Source organism: Gracilinanus agilis, chromosome 5 (genome assembly GCF_016433145.1).
Source record: "Gracilinanus agilis isolate LMUSP501 chromosome 5, AgileGrace, whole genome shotgun sequence".
Classification (NCBI taxonomy): Eukaryota; Metazoa; Chordata; class Mammalia; order Didelphimorphia; family Didelphidae; genus Gracilinanus; species Gracilinanus agilis.
The window spans coordinates 234,247,202-234,270,830 of NC_058134.1; the positions used below are offsets into that span (position 1 = coordinate 234,247,202).

General features: G+C 40.1%; 1 protein-coding gene across 1 annotated transcript in view; it reads right to left on the reverse strand.

Moving 5' to 3' along the window:
* The window catches only part of NEDD1 (NEDD1 gamma-tubulin ring complex targeting factor), a 388,827-nt gene that overhangs the window by 286,525 nt on the left and 78,673 nt on the right, over window positions 1-23,629 (reverse strand). The window contains exon 16 of the mRNA XM_044677639.1: window positions 13,447-13,544. The gene's annotated coding sequence lies outside the window, so the exon portion shown is untranslated. The remainder of the gene's footprint in view (window positions 1-13,446; window positions 13,545-23,629) is intronic.

Here is a 23,629-nt window from a genome sequence, read left to right on the forward strand (position 1 = left end):
GTTTTGCACAGCTTCCACAGCAAAAGCTTCTAAAACAATTATCCCAACATAATACTCTATTTTACAATAACAGCCTGAATGCTAATGCTACAGTGGTATTTCGGGTAATATAATTACACAAACGATATTTGGTGTAATTGAACAAGCTCAAACTTCGGACTTTTCAGGGAACCTGGTTCCTTGAATATAATTTCTCTGCCAAATACAAGGTCAAGGCTATAGCAAATATGCTATTTAATGAGTTTAGGAAAATCAAAGGGCACAGTTTGAACGCAGCTGGTATTAATGCTGAAACCTGGAACATGTTTGCTTCAGCAGAGGATCCAAAATTTCTGCCATAGCTTCTTGGTTCTGTCTAGCCAAGATGAAAATGTAGATAGTTTGTTTAAAAACACTGTGACGTGTTCTATAAAACAATCACTGGAGATTGGACCATTTACAGATTTAGAACTGAAATGACCTTGGAGGTCATTTCATCTATCTAGAGGTTCGTAATTTGAGATCTGTGAACTATCTATCTATCTATCTATCTATCTATCTATCTATCTATCTATCTCTATATCTATCTATCTATCTATCTATCTATCCTCCATCCATCCATCCAGATAGATAAATGAATTGTAATCTAATCAGTTTCCTTTGTAATCCTTCATATTTTATTTGATGCATTTGAAAACATAATTCTGAAAAGGCATCTATCAGCTTTACTAGCCTGCCAAAGGGGGTCCCAAAAAGGTTAAGAATCCTTGATAATCCAACCCCTTTCATTAGAGAAGTTGTCATTTGCCCAAGGTCACGAGATAATAAATTATAGTCACTTCTTGAACTCAGGCCCTCTTAATTCCACCTTCGTACCTGAAAGACACCTCACACAGTACCTGGCACATGTGCTTAATAAACTCTTCTTGAATGAATGATTGACGGATTCATGGCAATATTTAGGGTGTGGGGTTTGGGTTTTTGCTCCAAGATTGCAACTAATAAAAAGCCACTGTCTTCCTGAAAATGAATTGTTGGCAAGGCTGATGAAACTCAGAAAATTTGGGATGGCTGTGCCCTCTGGAGGTGACATGAGGGAACTGACAAAAGCTGCCATCCCCAGGAACAATGACTTCTGTGAAGAATTGAAGGTGCACTTGGAAATGCAAAGAAGGCTTAGGAAGGTTTCATTCCAGATACATTCTTTGTGAGAAACTGGTTTTCAATGAATACTAATTCAGCATTTCAATTTGGAAGTGTTCAAATGGACGCAAAACATTTTGGTAGCAGGGATTAAAAGCTTCTGTTCAATATATGGTCTGCAATGATTAGAGATCACTGCAGAATATTACAAAAACCGAATGAACTGCGGTTCTAAATCAAATATCCTCCATGCTCCTTAGAGAGAAAGTGTGTGAGTGGATGCTCTGCCCTCTTTCAAACACACTTTCCAACACTCTGGATAATGTCATCCTTTCTGGGCTAGAAAAATATATTCCTTTCCCTTTCAGAATGCCCACTTTTCTTTCTCTTTATTAAGCTCCTTCTGCAGGGCTTCTTTTAAAAATGCCCATCTATAAAACTGAGTGGTAGAAGTGAGATACAAAGCTTCACACAAAGGCTGGAAGGGGTTGGAGGGGGGGGAGAGGAAGAGGATGATAAATTTGGAATCAGAGACCTTAAGCCAGTCACTTATAGGATCATAGATTTAGAGTTGGAAATGACCCTAGATGGCAATCCTCTTATTTTACAAACGAGGAAACTGAGGCCCAGAGAGGATAAATGTCTTGCCTGAGCCTGTCTGAAGCAGGATTTGAACTTGGGTCTTCCTAACTCCAAGCCCACTGATCCACTGGACCATGTAGCTGAACATCTCTCTAAGCTTCAGTTTCTCCTTTTATGAGAATCCAATCCCCAAAGAGAGTGTTTTTGGATCATGGTTGCTGCCAGTACTAAATCCAAGGTCTTAAGTCATTAAGGCAAGAAATGTTAGTCAGATCCTCTATTTGTTGGGAGTTGCAGAAATGAGAGTTAAAGATAGAGGTAGGTTCTTAGTACCTCCAACAGCCAGAAGGGAAACTCTTTGAAGGCAGGAGCTCTGTTTAGTTTTGTCTTCCAATCCTTAGCACCTAGCACAGTGCCAGATTATAGGTGCTTACAGTGACAGGATAATAGATTTGAAGCTAGAAGGGATCTCAAAAACCATTTAGTCCAAGACCCTCATTTTACCAACCAGGGAACCAGAAAGTTAAGTGACTTATCCAAAGTCACACTGATGACTCAATAAATGCTTGTTAAATTCATCAATTTGAATGGCAAAAGAAATGTCAATGTAGATCATCTTGAGCTGGAAAATGTTTCCCTAAGATATCCCTCCAGTTTCTTTAAGAACAAAAGCCACTGATCTTAAAGGGAAACCTCCCGACTTCTCTGAAATTTCTAATTATTTTCCTAGATCAGGGTGAGCTGTGGCGGTGTCTTTTTGAAAGAGTGGGGAGGGGAAGCCATAAGAATTAAGTAAGGCTGTGGTACAAGGAAAGGCTGTATAATTAGTATCAGTTGGGATGTTGGAGAAATAAGCCCAAATATCAGTGGGATATAATTCTCTTAAGCAAATAGGCTCCCTGCTGCCTGCCAAATGAGCTCACCTCTGTTGTTGCACAGTGCTCAGGCCTAGAATTTAGTACTGTCAGATAAGAATGAAAGAAAACTCTGGATGCCTTCCCCATCCTAAAAAAAATTCCAAGAGGGAGAGATGTTAACTACCTCAGGACCTCTTCTCCCTGTCCGTGATTAACTATGTACAAGAAAGAAAACAGAAATCTGGCCCCGCTGTCCCGTTAACTCTTAATTGGCCGTTTTCCCAGTTTGTGATGAGTTTCAACCCAAGAGCCCTAATTCAGTCCTTGGAGAAGTTCTCCTGGTTCTCACACACTTTCCTCTCCTCCGCCCTCCCCCTTCAAGCTTGCCTTCAATTCCTCTGGAGGGTGGGCCAAAGGCAGGAAGTTTCAACAGTTGTAACTGAAAGCTTTGCCTTAGATTGCCTTAGATTTGTCTTCCATGCAAGCCCCCGACGGGAATGCCTGGGAGGTCAGGGAGAGAATCTCAGTACAACTTTTAAGAGCTGCCACTTTGGAAGGAAGGAGGTAAGAAAAATTTACCACCACCACAAAATAAATACATGGGGAAAACCCTTTGCTCTTGGAGACGACAGGCTTCCCCTCCTCAGACACTTTTCTTTCTCCAGACCTTCCTCTGCGCCCCGCAGATGCAATGGCAAGGGCTGCGTGCGTGTTTCAATTGTCAGTGACCCTATCCCAGGGCTCCCAGCAGTCCCCGCGGCAGAGAGCAATCCCATCCCAACCCCGGCTGAAGCCCTCTCTCCCAGGGCATTCCTAGGTCAACCTGGGAGCTGTCCTCCCGACACGCGCCTTCCCGAGAACTTTCTGACACTTGCATTTTGAGCAGTGAGCTAACTTGGAGAAAGAAGTCCCTCTCGCGCGCGCGCCCCACCTCAATCCGGTCCCAGCCAGGGCTGTTCCCCCAATATTCCCCCAAGAGCCCGGCCAGTGTCGTGCTCACCTCAGCAGCAGGGAGGACGCTCGCGCCGCCTCGGCCGCTGCCTCGTCGCTCTGAAAACCCAGCAGTCGGGACCCGGAGCCTGAGTGGGGCGCTCCACCTCTGCCCGATGGGGAAGCGTGCCAGAGGACGCGGCGCAGCGTAGCGCAGGCAGAAAGAAGGCTCCAGAGCCCGGCTCCGCGAAGTGAACCAGTGCCGCCTGTCTTTCCAGCTCGCAGCACGCCCTGCCTGGCCCCACCGCGGCCAAGCGTCGAGCTGCCGACCGCTCCTGTGCCCGGGAGAGCCCGCCCCAGGTGGCTGCTCGGGCGCTGGCTAAGTTTCCAGAGTCAACCTGGGCTAAAACCGTGGCCCCCAGCCAGGCCTTAAACACCTGCTGGCAGCCGGCCACGTCTGAGTGACTGCAGGCTTGGGCCAGTAAGAGGGTTGGGGTTGGGGTCAGAAGACTGCGAATCACTCCCCAGCGCTATTACTATTACTATTACTATTACTATTAATTAGCTATTACTAGGGAAACCTTGAGCAAGTCATATAACCTCTAGTCCTCAGTTTCTTCATCTGTAAAATGAGGAGCTTGCATCAGATAGCCTCTGAGGCCCCTTGCAGCGGCAAGTCTATGTGCCTGTGGTCCTAGAGGGCAGCGAGGGCACTACTCTGCGGTGGAAGGAGACAGAGACTTCAGAACACCTTTTGTTTCTGTGAACAGAATACTCAGAATTATGAATGGAAAAAGTAGGGTAGAAAGCCTTGTTTGGGGCAGGAGTACCAGAAAATGCAAGAGCTGAAATTCTAAGGTCTGTCTTTGGCTAGCTGAGTGACTTTGGGTAACTCACTTGACCTTCGGGCATCCCTTTCCTCAGGAAAAATAAGAGCATTTGACTAGATGTCCTTTAAGCTCCCTTCCCCACTCTAAAGCTCTCTCAACCTTTATTTCTTCAAATGTAAAAAGGGTCATGTAAATCCTTGGATCACCAGATTTACAGGGGTATTTTGGAAGAAAAAAAAAGGGATTTACAAAGTCAAAGCACTATGGAAATAATAGTTGTTATTATTGTTATCTTCATCCTCAACACTATTATTCAGGAAAAACGATTGTCACCAAAAAGTCAGGGAAAGGTAGGGAATACCAACCAGAGCTCTTTCATATACTAAAGAAGTATATAGGAAAGTGAGAGTCTACAAATGTCCTTATAAAAAGTACCTGTTGACATAATAGAATGCTTTACCTCCTCTTATCAGACTTGATTCTGGCAACAAATCTCCAAGGAAAAAGCAAGCATGGTAATATGGAGCCCTGTAAAGTCACCAGGGCTTGGGCTCAAATCCCATTTCTGACGTTCCCTCCCTCTCAAATCTTAGACCAGTCATTTTATATTCCTGAAGCAGTTGGGTGACCCCATGGATGGATAGCAGGAGGCCTGGAATCAGGAAGACCTGAGTTCAAATTCAGTCTCAGTTCCTAGCTGTGTGTCCATGAGCAAGTCACTTAATACTGTTAGCCTCAGTTTTCTCATCTGTAAAATGATCTGGAGAAGTAAATGGCAAACCACTCTAGTATCTTTACCATGAAAACCCCAAATGGTCACAAAGAGTCAGATACGACTGAAGAGCAACAAAAATGAAATGATTGAAACTCATCGACTTCTAAAATCCCTTCTAAATTGATCTTGGGCCCAGACATTATTATCACCTTTCTATTAGGAGAGAGAGACACTGTCATAAGCTGTACCAGCTACACAGCCGTCCAAGTGGTAGGAGACAAAGTACCCCATGTTGGAAGGTCTTGGCATGCCCAGGACAAATCCCACCCATGAAGGTAGTCTTCATGTTAAAGGAACCTGGATATTCCCCAAAGAGCCATTTGTAAAATGAAGTATTTGTACTCCATGGAATCCCTTTCAGTTTTATAGCAATAATCCTGATTGTTTCATCTAATGCATATCTTTTCTTTGCAAATTCATTATCTATAATCTCATTAAGAATTCCTGTTATAACTTTCACCAAGTAATCATTAAAATTTATTGAAAACCAAGGGCATCTGTCCAGACCAGTGACATTCCTTTCAATATATAATCAATCCAACATGTTACTTTCAAAATTCTGTTGTTTAAGATTCTTTTGGGCCTTTGGATCTCTTCTGTACATTTTCTTTAAATGCTTCAGTGGCCTTTTCTTTTCTTTTACTTTTCTTTTTTTGACTAGTCTATCCTTCCCACTCCCACTTATTCCCTCCATAAATGGAAACCTTCTCTCCCATAAGCCTTGAAATAAATTTGCATGGTCAAGCAAAACAAACCCACATTGGAATATTGAAAACTGTATGTTTCTATTCTACAATTGATTCCATTCTCTCTCTGTTGGTAGGTGGGTAGCACATTTCATCAGTGGTTTTCTGGAATCTGAGTTGGTCATTGCCAATGAACACAGTTTTTAAGCTTTTGCAATTGCCTTTCTTTACAGTATCATTATAATATATTGTGTGATTATGTTTACTATTTATTAGTTCATAGAAGTCTTTCCAGATTGCTCTGAAATCATCCCTTCCATTATTTCTTTTGGTGTAATAACATTCCATTATATTCATATAGCAGAATTCATTAATTTTCCAATTAAGGGCAAACCCTTTGTTTCCAGTTAGTTCTTTGCCATAATATCTGATTCCTTTTCTTTTGGCCACAGCTTATTCTAGGTGTGTGTCTCTGGGCAAGTCACTTAACCCAATCACCTAGTCCTTACCACTTTTATTCCTTGGAACCAATACTTGGTATCAATTCTAAGACAGAAGGTAAGGTTTTTAAAAAAGAAGAAGAAAGCCAATTAAGAGAGGGGAGGCCTGAAGGAGTATTGATGTAGGATTCTAGATTGAGAAAAAACTTGGCGCGCTGAGAGGAAAGAAAATGAGTTCAAGTTTTGACATGATGAGTTGGGATATCAATGAGATTATCTAGGTTGAAATGTCCAACAGGCAGTTGGTGATGTGGGTTTTCTTGGCAAAGATATTGGAGTGGTTTGCTATTTCCTTCTCCAGTTCATTTTACATTTTTGAAAAATATGAAAGGTGCCATGGGAATAGAGATGGGGAAAGGATGTTCCAATTCTGCTCAGTACCTCCCACCAAAAAAGGGTAAAGAAGAAGAAGGCACTTCAAATTATAAGAGAATAAGCTTGACCTCTTTCTGGTAAAATTCTAGAATATGTTATTAAGGTGATGGTTTATAAACTCTTGGGATGGGAGGAAGTGGTATTGATTTTTTTTAATTTTCCCAAATAAATACAATCAAAATTAGAAGTAATTAACTCGGGGAAATATTTTCAGCAAGTTTCTATCATAAAGATCTAATATCTAAGATATACAAAGAAATTATTTGAATTTATAAGATCAAGAGCTATTTCCTACTAGGTAAATAGTCAAAAGATATAACAAGTAGTTTTCAAAGGAAGAAATTCTAATTATCAAAGGCTGGGTGAAAAAAATGCCTCAAATCACTCATAGAAAAATGCTAATTAGAGCAATTCTGGGATTCTATATCATATTCAATATATTGGCAAAGATGACCAAAAAAGGTAAATGGCAATTGTTGGAGGGGTTGTAGAAAAATCAAGCACACTAATGCATTATTGGAACAGCCATTCTGGAAAGTATTTTGGGACTTCGCCCCCAAAATTACTAAAATGTGTTCATCTGATTCAGTGAGGTTGTACCTAGGCAAATACTCTATTATATTTTTTTCCACTTGCTCCTTCCGTTCTCAAACATGCTAAGTTCTTCCTCATTCACTAATCAGAGAAAGGCCCTCCTAATCCCCAAAAGCAATTTCTACATTCTTAAACAATTAGCCCATATCGTTCTTCCCCATCCTAACCCAACATATTTCAAAATAAGTCTATACTTAATGTACTCTTTGCTTCCTACTATTTCCTTGGTCCCTTCCAATTTGACTTCCATGTCTACTACTTAGCTGAAAGTGTTCTTTCAATACCAATGACATTAATCACCAAATCCAGTGGCTTTTTCCCCCCAGGCATCTTCCTTCACCTATTCCACTGTCAGTTGCCAGCATTTTTAGTTGTTTCTAACTATTTGTGACTCCATTTGGGGTTTTCTTGTCAAAGACAATGGAGTGGTTTGCCATTTCCTTCTCCATCTCATTTTACAGATAAGGAAACAGGGCTAAATGATTTGCCTAGAGTCACACACCTAATGAGTGTCTGAAGCTCAATTTGAACTCAGATCTTCCTGACTTGCAGACCTAGCACTCTATCCACCATACAATCCAGTGGCCCCATTCCACTGTTAATGCCTCCCCTCCAGTCTCGATATTCTTTTCTCCCATGGCATAAAATATACAGACTTCAAGCCGGACCTTATAGTCAATCTCTACATTTTAATAATTAGGAAACTGACCAAGAGAAGGAAGTGATTTACCTGAGACATATTCTCCTGGTTCTACTCTCCCATCTCTAATTTCTTCCTTATCTCTTTTGTTGACTCCTCATCTTCTTTCTGAAAACTTGCATTAGAGTTTTCTCAAGGTTAATAACGGTGATAATGATGATGATCATCAGATAACTTGGCCTTCCCTCTTCTATTCCTTATACCTGATCCTCCGTCTCCCATCTCCATGCCTTCAAAATTGCTGCCTCTCTGGCTTGAGAGCATCCTCTCCCAAGTGACCTCCATCTTATAGAATCTCTTCCTTCCAGAAGACTCATCTTCTACATGAAACATTTCTTCATGGCTCCCCCATCTATGTTTGCTGTCTCTTCCTCCACTTGGATGTCCTGCCCATCAACTTAAACTCAACATAACCCAAACTGGCCTCACCATCTTTGCCTCAAAAATCTCCTTCTAAAGTAACTTCTTTTCTCAAGAGTGCCATTGTCTACCTAGTGTGCCATGTTTAAATTCAGGCTACTCTTTCTCTCTCCTCTCAATACATAATCAGTTGACATAGACTTAAAGATTATCTCTCCAGAAGGTCTCTAGAATTCTTCCTTTCCCCTCTGTTTCCAATGCCACTACCCTGATATAATTCCTCATTATTATCCCATTGAATTGTTGCAAGAGTCTTTCCCACCCAGGATTCAGCAGTGTAATGTAATAAAAAGGACAATCAGTAAACTTGAAACTACAGGAACCGAGTTCAAATTCCAGCTCTTATGACTTTCTTACTATCTCTGTGACCTTGGGTACAGTATGACATGGCTCTTGGGTCTTCCATGTTTTCTTACATAAATAAGAAGGTTGAATTAGATGGGTCTCGAAGTTCCTTTCAGCTCTATATCTAAGACTCTACTCCAACCCTAATAAGATTTCCAGGCTAATCATTCTGATTCATAGAACTTGTCATTTCTCTTCTCTGTAAAAGCTCCCTATAGCTACTGAATGAAATATAAACTCCTTAAGCCTGGCAATTTTGTCTTTCCATAAATAGAGCAGTACCATATCCTTTCCAAGTACTCCAACCTAAGTGAACTAAGTCATCCGATCCATAATATCCATCCCCACCTTGACTTCCCACCTCTGTTCTGGGGATAATTGAAAATCATAGACGTGGATCTGGAAGGAACTTAGAACAAGTACTGCAACTCCCTCATTTTTCACATGGGGCAGCTGGAGCAAGAAGGAGGTTAACTTGGCCAAGCTTACACAGGTGATAACAAAAGTCAAATTTGAACCCAGATCATCAGATTTCAGAGACAGTGCCCTTTCTACTGTACCAAACTACCTCCCTAGGCTTCCTAGAGGAAGTGCTACATGAGCTCTTCTTTTAAAAGATGGCTTGGAGCAGCTAGGTAGTGAAGAGGAATTGGAATCAGGAAGACTCATCTTCATGAGTTCAAATTTAGTCTCAGACACTTAGTAGCTGTGTAACCCTGGCCAAATCATTTGAGCCCATTTGCTTCAATTCCTATAGAATGAGTTGGAGAAGAAAATGGCAAACCACTCTACAAAAAAAAGTGTCTTTTCTTTGAAAACCCTAAATGGTGTTACAATGAGTCAAACATCACTGAAATGGTTGAACAACAACTATAGGAATTCAAGAGACAGAGATGGAATCATTTCATGGCATGGGAGCCTAGACTGTACATCCTTAGAGGCAATAATTTGCATGATTTTTTCTCACCTTTTCCTCTCACTTTCTTAATAGTAGACAATTTCTTAAAAAAAAAAACAAAGCTCTGATTTGTAGCATTTATTGATTTCTGAGGTGACAATTTAACAATCAGCTCTGGTTAGAAGTCATTTCAGCACACCGCTGTATCTATCTCCAAGTATATCCACAAAAGAATGGCCCCCTGGGCTGACTTAGCCTGCAGATGACTCAGGGTTTAATCAAGTAAAGTTATAACAGAAGTGAGTTTGGAGGAACAGCTGTTTTAATCAAAGAAGATGTCACTGTTCTAGATGTCATGAGAAAATAATTGTCCATTAAGTAACCTCTCTAATGTCACCAATGTGGCACAGAACCATTTTATAGGCTGGGGGAAGGGGAGACATACGGGCTTAGGCATAACTGTCCTAATAAAGTTGCAACACGCCTCACCTCGATGGACATTCACACACAGCCATAATAATTACTTACAGGTACGTTTCCTGACCACTGTTTTCCCAACAAACCTATAAATTGACTTGATCCTATATTTTCTGGGCAGATCAGTGACAGATCCCAATTACCTCACTGTTACCATAGTAACTAATGGACTGCCTCGGGAAGGGGGAGGAGGGAAGCATATAGATGAAAATCTGGGGGAGAAGCACTCCAAATGGTCATTAATGGGTGATCCTTGGTGTGCAATGAAATGCTAATTGGCACCTTTGGGAGTAGGTCTAGCTGTATCCCATCCCTTAGGAGTGGGGATGGGAATGGGAATGGGGGGACAGGAGGGGCAGGAGTCCATGTGAACCATCCTAGTCTTCTAAAACAAGTGACAGATAAAACTTTGTAAGTTCCTCCCTCTAAGCCTTAGATGTGTAGCTCTCTTATTTGGTTTTTCTCTTTTGTTTTTCATTTTCTCTGCTTCTCTGAGCCACCCCCCCCCTCCCCAACCAACCACACACACACACACACACACACACACACACACACACACACACACACACACACACATATTCTGAACACATTAGTTACTATGGAAACATTGGTGTGAATGTCAGAAGAGACTGCCCAGAAGGAAAAGCTGTCTAAAGTCAATTTATAGAATGGTTTGACATGCAGTTCATGTTTGGGGAATTTAGAGACTTTGAAACATTCCTGACCGGTATGTGGGTGGGTGTTACCTATTGCTTCAAAATATTTCTGATATAAGCAAAGGAATCATGCAGAGGATTCCTTTTTAAAAGAAGAGGGGGGGCGGGGTGGGGGAACAAACTGGCCTTATTTGGAATCCAATTGATTATTAGTCAGCCTCATGGATAATGCTTGCCTTCAAAGTTCTTCATGTGAATTTGAATGGCTATTCAAGTGAATTTGAATCTTTCAAATAGAAATAAGTGTTTTGGAGAGAATGGTTTTTGACATAAAAAAATAAATTGTAGTGATATTCTGATCTGTCTTAATAAATCCCTTCACCTTCTCTAACCCAGAGAGCTGCGCCTTATAAAAAAGAATTAAAAAAAAAAAGATGAGATAGTTCAGCAAAACTAATGCATTGAAAAATGTATGACATTATACTGAAATATTCTACATGCATGATCCCCAACTCCCGTGGAAAAGTCCAGGGAGAGAGGTATCATCTCATATTTCTTCTTTAAGGCTAAGCTTGGTCACTGTATTTTTTAAACCCTTATCTTCTTCCTTAGAATCAATATTGATATCAGTATTGATTTCAAGGCAGAAAAGTGGTAAGGGCTATGCAATGGGGTAGGATCACATAGCTAGGAAGTGTTCGAAGGCAGATTTGAACCCAGGACCTCTGGGCCCCAGGCATAGCTCTCTATCCACCGAGTCACCCAACTAACCCAGGTCATTGTACTTTTTCAGGCTTCAGGGTTGTTTACTTTTGTTCTTATTCTTCCCTTTTAGGTTGCTGTAAGTGTTGTATTTGTTTTCCCTAGTTCTGTTGTATATCGCTTTGCATCCATTCCTATACATCTTAACTTGGCTTGTTTTTCCATGTCATTTATAAAGCAGTTAAAAATGAAAACAAAGGATATTTTAAGCTCTTTTTAGGTGGTCATAACCAATCAAAGATCATTTATGAAGCATTTACTGCTAAACGCAGGGATACAAAGATCAGCACAATCAGGCAGCAGAGGCAAAGAACATCTGTTGAATTCAGTTGAATTACAAGACACAGAGAAATCTAAATGTAGTATGAGAAAAATTCACCTTCTTCTTTGATGAGTTTGGGTCTTAGCAAGCATGGGAGCTAACCTCATGGACATGTGATGGGCCTTTAAGAATCTATGACCTAATTTATGGAAAAGAACGCTACCCACATTCAGAGGAAGATCTGCAGGAGAGGAAACACAGAAGAAAAACAATTGCTTGAACACATGAGTTGAGGCGGACATGATTGAGGATGTAGACCCGAAACGACCACACCAATGCAACTATCAATAATATGGAAATAGGTCTTAATTGATGACACGTTAAAACCAGTGGAAATGTGTGTTGGCTATGGGGGAGGGGGCAAAGGGGAGTGAAGGGGAAAGTAAAAACATGAATCATGTAACCATGAAAATTTTTCTAAAAAAATAAAATATTTAAATCTAGAAAATAAAAATGTTTTAAATTTAAAAAATTAAAAGAAAAAAGAATCTATGACCTAGTGAGCCAGTTTTGTGATGAACCCCTGGCTTCATGTTTATGGAGGCAAATAATAAACAACATTTAGTTAGTAGCTGGGGCCATGTTGGTAGAACTTGCCAGAGTTTGTTCTCCATGATGGCACATTTAAGTGCCCTGGGTCATCCAGCTGTTATCATACCTGGTAGAAGGTCAAATAAGCTTTCTAGTTAACAAAGAATTCATGATACCTCTATATTCAACCTGCTCCAATTATTAGGAAGTTTAGGTCTATATTTGCCAAGCCACAGAGCCCTGGGTCCTAGTCTTATCTCTGATAATATTGGCATTGTGACTCTGGGCAAGACACTTAATTTCTTGAGATTAAAAACAACCCTCTAGTTACACAGGAGATGGTAAGTTTCATTAGTCAAGGAAGTTTCTCCATCAAGGGTTTTCCTCAAATAACAACAATAATAGACAAAGATTTAGTTTGCAGAGCACTTAAAAATATTATCTTATTTGATTCTCACAACAACCCTGTGAGGTGGGTGTTCTTATTATCCCTATTTTATAGAGAGGAAATTGAGGTCAGGTGATTAGATTAGATTAGATCTCATGTCTTCTTGTCTTCAACTCCTGCATTCTATATACTATGAGATCAATCACAGATCTGATCCAAGAAAAAAGGAGGATCTCTATTGAATAGAAGTTGCCTGCTTGTAATGTTGTTCATCAGTCCCAAACAAGTTTAATCTGTCTTGTATATAGGATAGGATTACAGATTTTTAAAGATGGCTGACATGAGAGAAGATACAATGGATAGAGTGCCACCATATCTGGAATTAGGAAGACTTGAGTTCAAATTTGACCTCAGAAATGTATTAGTTGTGTGACCCTAGACAGGTCATTTAACCCTGTTTGTCTCAGTTTTTTCTATTGTAAAATGAGTTGGAGAAGGAAATGGCAAACCATTCGAGGATCTCTGCCATGAAAAATCATAAATGGGGTCATGAGGAATTGGGTATGCCTGGAAAATGACTGAATAACAATAAAACACAGTAAAGAGTGAGTTGATGGAACTCCATATTTGTTCTGAGTGTCTGAGTTGGAATAGTAGCTCTACTGCTTATTATCTGCATGACCTTGGACAACTCACATTCATCCGGATAGTAGAAGGCAGAGAGGTACGAGGTCAAATTTTGCCTCTGGCATTATGGATGAGTCTCTTGAGCTTTTCGGCCTCAGTTTCTTCACCTGTAAAATGAGAGGGGTTGGACTAAAAGGACTTTGAGCTTCTTTCTTGCTCTACATCTGACTCTATTAAGTGTAAAATAAGGAGGATGGACTAGACGTCCTCTAAAGTCAGATCCCTTCAGCTAAATCTATGATCCTATGCACCCCTCCCATTCCACATATTTTCTCTTCTATAGGCTAAGCATGCCCAATTATTTTTAATAGTCTCACATCCCAGGGTTTGAAGTCCCCATTTGCACCATTATGAAATTTTCTGCTATTGAATCCTATTTGCTTCATGCTTTTACATGACCACTGCATCATTTCCTTACACTGCTCAGCTGACAATCACCTGCATCCTGGAACGTACCTGTCAGGTATGGGATTTGGCAGATTGTTCTTTCTGCCTCTATGATCGGGCACCTGAACTTAGATAAAAACCAATAATAACTCCCTAAAAAGCCTAAAAGCCTTGAAATCAGTATATAGAAATCCTAGGATTCAGAGCTAGAAGGGACCTTAGAGATTATGTAGGGCAGGAATTCGATTCTTGGGGCTCATGGACTTGTTTTGTATTTTTATTATGAATACTATATAGTCTATACATATTTACATATATGTATGTATATGTAGACATAAATATATGCAGGTTTGTGTGTACATGTAAGTAATGTATGTACACATATACATGTTTATATTTGTATATATATTTGATAACTGTTTCACTATCATTGGTTTCCTTTGTAATCTTAGGTATTTTATGGATTTATAAGTGTTATTCTGAGAAAGGCTACATAGACTTTGTCAAAGGTTCATGACACACTCAAAAAAAGGTTAAAAAAAACCTGATTCTAGTCCAACTTCTGCATTTTACAGATGGGGAGAATGAGTCTCAGAGAGAGGGAAGTAATTTGAGTATGGTCACATAAACCACAAACAGCAAAGCTGAGACTCAATCACAGGTCCTCTGATGCCAAAGACAGTCCTCTTTCCTCTGCAACAAGCTAGATAGTACTATAAAAGCTGGGTGTCTGTTTGTGCCCTTTGATGTTTGGCAAAAACAGCTTAAGATCTGAAGGGAAGAACACACAGGACCAAAAAGTCACTGAGCTATCAAGGTCTCCAATATGCCTCGCTTTGATTGCTCAGACCCTGTGGTTTTTTGGCATTTGCTAGGAGATACTGGCTTTTAGCAGTGAACAGGTTGATCTAGGATAAAGGAAAGAGAAGATGTAAGAACATAGCAGATGTAGTGATCCAAAATGCAGCAGGAAATGAACAAGCCAGAGAGCACATTGACTGGGAAATATCTAAAAGAAGATTGAAATAATAGAGACTATCTTTGCCTGTTGCCATAAGGTTCTCCTGGAATCTGAACAGTAAAGCAGATTACTAAGAAGGGAAGGGAGGAAGGAAGAAAGGAGGGAGAGGAAAAGGAAGGAAAGGGGAGAGGGAACCGAGGAAAGGAGGAAGGGAGGGAGGTAATTGGCTATACTGGACTGGGATCCCTGAGGAACTGCCCACTGAATTGGGTTAGGTGGAGCTGGCTGGCAATGACTGATGACTAGAACTTATTAAGGCAATTAAACCTAAATATATAGAATGCCAACTACTAACTGAAGGACATTGGCAGGTGATTAGTTGGTAGTCATGAGATGAAATCAAGCTGAGAGAAGGGAGGGAGCAAACTAGGTCTAGCATGTCCCACATACCCTTTATCCAGGGCTCTGAAATAAAAAATGAGCTCCCGGTACATGTTGACATGGAGTAAAAGGCTGGATCCAAACACTGTTTTCATCATGGCATATCAACTTTTTCATTTCTGGTGCAGGATGTGTGTGGGCTCTCTATGAACAACATGCCCTACAAGCCCAGACCAATACAGGAGCAGAATGAGATAGTAGACAGAGCACTGGACTTGCCCTCCAAATTTCCATACAGTTATAAATCTATGATCCTATCAAATACCCATAGAATCTAACGGTGGTAGGGTAGCCACTTTGTCTGACCTATACATGGACAAGAAATCCCTTTACAACATCCCCATTCAGTTTCAGGCTTAATAATCTCTAGTGATGCCCATCTTACTACATTCTGAGTATCTCACCCACTACAGATTTGTACAGCTCTAAATGTTGGCAAACTTTTGCCTCTGATTTCTTCTTCTAGTTTTGCCTTCTGGGGCCAAAAAGAACACATCTAATTTTTATCATTTTGTGTCACTTGCATATTTGATCAGTATGCTTATGTAGATCTTTACTGAAATAATTTTTTAAAAAATATTAAATAGATCAGCACCAAGGACAGAGACTCCTGGGCACTCTAGTACCAGTTGCTCTTCTTTTGGGACCAGTCATTCAGTCAAGTTCCAATCTACCTTACTATCTTGTTTAGTTCATATTTCTCCCATCTTATGTACCAGAATATCAGACATATTAGAGATGGCTGCTATCTTCCAAGGTTTCCATCATTTCTATTTAGTATTTAGTTCTTATATATTGGTCAGAAAAACAGTTCCTACTATCTCTTCTGATTTTTGAGAGGGGTGGAGAGTGTGAGGGGGAGGAGACAAAGAGGAGGGAAGGAGAGGTTGGGGGAAGGTACTTAGAGAGATGGGCCAGAGCACCAAGAGGTTAAATGACTAGCGCAGGGTTATGCATATATCGGACATATCAGATACAGGATTCAAACTCAGGTTGGTCTGACTCCCAAGGCCATGTCTCAAATGTCAGGCTGCTTCTTTGTAAAATACAAAATAGAGACTATAATAAAATATTGAAGAGAAATACAAATAAAATCATATGGTGGAACAAGAGGGCATGGTCTTTTGAGACCAGGAGTAAACAGTGGTGGCTTCATGGAGGAAGTGACATTTGAGCTGTCCTTTGAAGGATGGATAGGATTTCCCCAGGTGAAGGTTTGGGAGGAGGAGAAGAGAGAGGTGTTTATTGTGTTCTACAGTTTATCTTTTTCCAAGAGACAACATGGTTTACTGGATCTCTAGCTGGCATTAGAAGCAGGAAAATCTAGGTCTGAGTTTTACCTCTACACAGATGAGTATGGGACAAATCACTTAGCTTGTTTGGTGCACCCAGGCATTAGTATAAACAAAAAGCATGGAGGCCAGAATGCAAGGAATCAATGGATCAGAGATCTAGAGCTGAAAAGGGCCTCAAAGACCATGGAGCCCAAGAAAACTGAGATCCACAGAACTGAAGTAACTTCAAACATATAAGTGGAAAAGTCGGGATCAGAACCCAGCACCTCCAGTGCCAATTCAGGGCTTTTTCTATTATACTATACTGTCTCCCAAAAGAATGACAACAATAATGATTCAATATTTCAGTGGCTATGTGATCTCATCCCCTTCTGGCCCTGTTGCTTTCTCTGGACTTCAAAACCATATCCCCTTCATCAACCTCTCTCCTTTTCATTTCAGGTCCATTTTGTGTATTTCTTTCCCCTATTAGCATATAAGCTCCTTGAGGGAAACCACTATTTCTTTTTCCTTGTATTTGTATCTCCTGCCCTTTGCACAATGTGTAATGCAGAGTAAACACATAAGAAATGCTTCTTTCTTTCATTTATTCCTTCAACTAGTTTGGCAATTCCTCCATGACCCAGAACATCTTATCCTGTTATTCTTGTCCACATTCTCCCACAAAATTCTCAAAGAATATTCAACCAATAAGTTGGGATTCTTCTTGGGATTTTTACATTTAGGGGCTAACCATATAGACCCAAGTCTGTCCTCTCAATCTCTCTCTCTCTCTCTCTCTCTCTCTCTCTCTCTCTCTCTCTCTCATATAATAGTGATACTTCCTATTATATAGTTCTTTGAAGACTCAACAAAGTACTTTCCTCACAACAGCACTGTGGGGCCTCCATTTTACCCAGGAGGAAAATGAACTTGAGGTCTTCTGCCTTCAAGACAACTATACCAGGTTGCCATTCCAGACAGAGAGCAGTCTAATTTGGCTGGAGAGTTCAGGTTGGAAAGGTATGGTGCCAGCAGACTGCAAAGGGTGCTAAATGCCAGAGTGAAAGTTTTGGACTTTAAAGAGATAAAAGGAAGACAATGGAGGCAGTGAGGTGGTTCAGTGGATAAGGAACCAGGCCTGAGGCCAAGATGCCCTGGATTCAAATCCAGTATCAGACACTTCCTAAGCTGTGTGACCCTGGGAAACTCACACCACCAGTTGCCTAGCACTTGCCCTTCTGTCTTAGAATTGATACTAAAACAGAAAATAAAGATTTAAAAATAAGAAAGAAGATAAAGGTGAGAGAGAGAGAGAGAGAAAGAGAGAGAGAGAGAGAGAGGAGAGAGAGAGAGAGACAGAGAGAGAGAGACAGAGAGAGAGAGAGAGANAAGCTTGAAAACACACAGACTCACACTTATAAACATAAAGAATATGTAGAAATAAAACAGTTAAGGAGAGAGAGAGGTAAAAGAGGGGAAGTAGAGTTCAGGGAGGGAAAGAGACAAGTTGAAGAAACTTTAACTTCAGAAAATGGATCATAAAGGTGGAATCAAAAAGAAGCAAAGATAATATATGAACTGGAGATGAGGATCTAGGTTGGTGAAGAGAGGAACAGCTAAACTTGCTTTTGTAAAAGGGGGAAAAGTTATGGTTGGACTGGATATTTAAGAGTTTTGGTCACCAGGAAATCGATTACATGCTTTCCAAATTAAAGATCCAAGTCAGGATGATTTTTCTGGTGGTTTATTTACAAATAGGAAAAATGAAGGTAGAGAAAATGAGAGAGAGAGAGAGAGAGAGAGAGAGAGAGAGAGAGAGAGAGAGAGAGTGAGTGAGTGAGTGTTGGGAAATGAGGAGAAACAATATCATCAGAAAAATGTATGAGATATATTTATTTGGTAGTGTAATGCCAAATAAATAGGATAGATGGGAGAAAAGCATGATTAGAGGTATACACTAAAAGGCTGATGCAATTCTGATAATCAAATTTGTCTCCAGAGGAAAAAAGGAGAAAAAATACCATTTTTTTCTTTCCTTCCAGAGGTAGGACCCTGTTGGAGTGAAACATTGCATATACTATCAAGCTATTGTTAAGTTTTGATGAACTGCCTTTTAATTTTCTTTTTTTCCTTATTTTGTGTTAGAAGGGATAACTCTCTGGGAAGAGAGAAGGGAAAGTAAAATTTTTGGAAATTGAGAAAATGTAACAAATTTTAGTAATAAAAATTGTAAAATAACAAAAATAAAGAGGTAATTGAGAAGAGCAAACTATAATGAGTGTCTGAACTAGAATGCTGGCAATTGTGGAGTAGCCAAAGCTTTATCTGGAAGAGGGCACAAGTTCTGTAAAATGCATGTTTAGGAAAAGGAAAACAAATAGGTTCCATGGCTTTTAAACCCAGAAAATGTCTGCGTGGGTTTCCATTAAAAAAAGTATACTCTAAGAAGGTTTATTTACATAAAGAATAAATGGAATTGAAATAATTTGCTCCCTTCTCAATTCTCTTTAGCCTGATGCCTAGTTATTTTATAAAGCTCAATAGACATAACAAAACACAGGCATCAAGCCTTCTTCTTTCTTGTTTTGGCAAGTATAGACCTAATATAAGAAATCAATAAATAAAGATGATAAAGAAAAATATCTTCTAATCCCACAAGGGTACAAAAATGTAGCAGGTGTGTATTGACAGAATAGGTACTTTCAAGAGGGGAAAAGTATTCCATTTCTTCTGAATGAGAAGATGAACTTAACAGATTTTTGACAGTTAAAAATCTTTTTTTAATAATGTCCTTTATGTCAGATTTCATTTTAACAGAAATTGCACCCTCAAAAAAGCTGCTATAAGGAAATTGCTGCCATCTCCAACTATTCTGGCAATTTTGTTTATGCACAGAAAGCCCACCCGTTATGGGAAAATCTAACCAGGTAGACTTGGAGAATGTGTGGAAACAGGAAAAGATACACATTTTCTGTCATCCTGGTTGTCACTGGAGACAGTCCAAAGGTACTTCCAGCGAGTCTACAGAAGGTCAACATATTCCAGGCCTTTTAGTCAATTTTTTAAAGCAGTTATTTCATTCCCTTGTGATAGGACTCAGATCATTAAATAGAAAAGAATAATAGCAAGGTAGCGATTTGTCCCTTGATTCTACCTAATAACAATAAAAGATTTATACAGTAATTTAAAAGTTGCAAAGCACTTTACACATATTAACTCAGTAGGATCTCATGATGACCAAGAGCAATAGGTACTATATGCCTCACCACTCCCATTTCACCAATAAGAAAACAAATTCAGAGAGGCTAATTTGTTGGAAACTGCCTTTTAATTTTCTTTTTCTTTCTTATTCTGTTAGACCCTTGGACACATAGCCAGATCAGAGGTGGGTTCTGAAACCAGCTTTTTTTTTCTAATTTCTCAGGTCAGGCCACTACTGAATATGCTGTCTCTTAAATGACAATATGTAGCCACTACTCAAATAAGACTGAACATACCCAAATGTTTCTTTTATTCAGAAGGCATGAATTTGGGATCTTGGAGGCCCAGAAATTCTGGGTTAGGAACTCAAGGCAGCTGCAGTGATCAGAATAAGTAAGCTGGTGCCTGGATGTCCAATTTGGAGCCTGTGGGGTATGACCACTCTAGTGGAATGAGCAGAAAGTAAGCCTCTTTAGGTGAGTGACCATTTTGTTACATATCTGTAACCTCTGTATCCTCAGTACCTGACGAAGTGGCTACTTAATGAAGGCTTGCTGAATGAAGCTAACCTGAATTGAATTTTAGGCTCAGGGTCATTATTATGAACCTCTGTTGACCACAGAAGTTCAGAATTCCTAGGTCATATTTAATAAAATGCCTTCTAACCCTGTTTGTGTTGTGAAGTTTGGAAAGATGCTATTTTGTTCAAAAGCTACAATTAACTAGAGAAATATTTTTATTATGAGAAAGAACGCTATGTGCATCCAGAGAAAGAACCGTGGGAGTAAAAATGCAGAAGAAAACACATCATTTATCATGTGGTTTTATGGATATATGATTGGGGGTTTGGGTTTTAAAAGATCACTTTATTACAAATGTGAATAATATGGAAATAGGTTCTGAACAATAATACATGTATAACCCAGTGGAACTGCTTGTTAGCCCTGGTAGGGGAGAAGAAAGAAGGGAGGGAGAGAACATGGAAAAATATTCTAAGAAATCAATCAATTAATTTATTTTAAAAAAAGAAATATTTTTGTTAGACCTCAAAAATATCCCAAACTCATACTTGTTTGGGGCATTTTTAATGCATTGATCTGGGTAAAGTACTTCCTCATACATAGAATACATATCAGTATTTAGTGTGTGTCAAGCAGTACTTTCTTCCACAAGAGGAATGGTTGTCTCATCATCAGCATGTTGTTTATCCTTGGTTTTTGAAGAGAACCAGTGACATCATGAGGTAATGACTTGACTTGCTGGATTTAAGTAAGGAAGAGTTGCCCCAAATCTTCAGCCTCACCATCTCTTCCAATCATCATAGTACAGTGGCAAGACAAAATTCAGGATGACTGGTAATGGCGCAGGATGCAGTGGGTAACCTTGGCGCCTTCAACATTTGTCCAGGCTCTAGGCCAGGGGTCGGCAACCTTTTTGGCCATGAGAGCCATAAACGCCACATTTTTTAAAATGTAATTTCATGAGAGCCGTACAGTGCTCACAGTGCGCTCCTGTAACAGTGCCTGAAAAAAAATGGACTTTATGGCTCCTGCAGAAAGAGCCATACATTGCCGACCCCTGCTCTAGGTTCTCCATAATGCCTGCTTCTGCCACCTTCATGGCAATTGGAACAAATTGTTATCCTCTCAATTTGCTGGGGAGAAGCCTTAAAATGCTTAGGGTAAACATTCCCCTAAATCACGGATGGGTTTGAAGCCTGTCAGTTTACCTTAACCTGGTTTATCTGGGCTGTGGCTGCTGTGCAAACTCTAGCTTTTTGGAGCTACAGGTGAAAGTTGGGTGAAAGGTAGATAGTGACGGATGAGCAGCCCTGAAAAGGGCTCAGCAAGTCTTCAAGCCAGAGGTGCTAGAACTCCCTGAAAACCCCACCAATACGGTACTGACACTGCAACATATATTAGTTTGTAAAGCACTTAGCAGAGTGTCTGACACATAAGTGCTATATAACTATTGGGCACCATTATTATTGTGGTGGTGGTAGTTATTATTATGAGGTCTTCAATTTTATCTCTGTTCAAATCAATGAGCATTTCACCAATAAGAATATGAGCTCAGAGAGACGAACTGACTCATCCTTTCTCACACAACCAGGAGGCATCAGAGGGGGGCTCTGTGTTCAGCCTTTTTCTAATTCCAGGGTCAGCTCACTAGTCAATATATGGCCTCTTAAATGGCAATATATAACTACTCAAGAAAGAAAGAGATCACTCGAATGTTTCTTGGATTCAGAAAACAGAGATTCTGAATCTGTCACCCAAGTACTGTGTTAAGAGTTAGGGATACAGATACAAATACAAACAAAAATGACAGACAGTTCCTGTCCCCAACAAGCTTAACTTCTCATAGGGAAAAACAAAGATAAGAAAATTGAAAAGAGGAGTCAGGGCTAAGGGTCTTATATAGAAGCACAGTGAAGATGGTCTGGAGTCAGGAGTGGAACCTGGGAAGAAATAACGACATGGCTCTCCTAGAGACGTTCCTTCAAATAAGAGGTTCTGGGAGGAACTGACTAATCAGAGGAAGGGCCCACAGGGGTCAAGCGAACTTCCAGGGTAAAAAGAATGCTATGGCATGGCACAGAAGAAGTAGAGTCAGGAGGAGAGCAGAAAATGGACAAAAATATTGGTCAATTCAACTGAGCTGCAGCAACTACCCTCATTTCTATAGTACTCAGCCATTTACAGAGTGCCTTTCTGGCAAGCCTGAGAGGTGTATGTTGTCAGCTTTTTAAACCACTTTATGTAGATGAAGAAACAGAGGTGTGAAGTAACTTGTGAAGCACACAGCTAAGTATCTGAGCTGGAATTCAAATCCAAGTCAAATAAATTCAACCAGCATTTACTAAATATCTATTATCTGCCAAGCACTGGAAATTCAAAGAGAGACTGAGGACGTCCACTGGTCAAAATATTACAACACAGCAATTAGACTTCATTAATGAAAGACAGGCACAATAAAGACAGGAATCTGTGCTAGGTGAATGGAGAACACTGATCTGTTGTCCTAGTTGAGAGTCAATTGTAGCTATGCCAGAATGGCTTTGGTACTAGAGAAGGGGGTAAAGGAAGGGCATTATAAGGGTGGTCAAATATGAGATACTATCTATAAAGGAAGATTTTGATCCCTGGTCCAGGTATAAGGGTCAAAAACGGGAGGCCGAATCTTAGTCTCTTGGCATTCTGCCTCACTTTAGTTGTTGGGTACAGGGGCTCTGACAAAAGTCTGTCAACCTGCCCTTAAGAGGACAGGTTGGAGCTATCATTTTGAGGGTGTGTAAAATCACAGAGGACACTGAAGCCCAGGAGACTATTCTGGGATAAGAAGAGTATTATGGAAGCTACAGAAAAAAAGAAACAGTCCCCATCTGGGAGCAGGTCACACTAGAGGCACTATACCATCCAGTCTTGTGTTTTGAGTCTAGTCATGATTCCATCACAGCACAGTGCCCCTCAGAATAGAACATCTAAACTGTATGGTTCAGAAGGGACTTGGCCTTCTGCATAATCCACCCCAGGAGGGGGCCCGGTGAACAAAAATGATAATATAAGGATGTCTTAATTGCAGGTTTACCCTCATCAATCAATGTTTATTTAATGCTCCACTGAACAAAGCCTGACCTTCAGGGAGGGAGGCTCAATTTCTTGAAGTAACAACTGAGAAAATAGCAGATTAGCCTTTCTGATTATGGGGCATTTTTTTCCTCCAGCAGAGAAAAGTAAGAGGGAAATGTGTTACCTATTCCAAGTCCCATGGTAATAATTATGAACAGAGTGTGTGCCTTGGTTGTGGGTTTATAGGCTCTATAATTCTGGTCAGAATGCACAAATAGGATATTATAAGAGATGAAGAAGCAGCATGGTGTAGTACAGAAGCGTCAGACACACTGATAAAAGATTAAAATAAA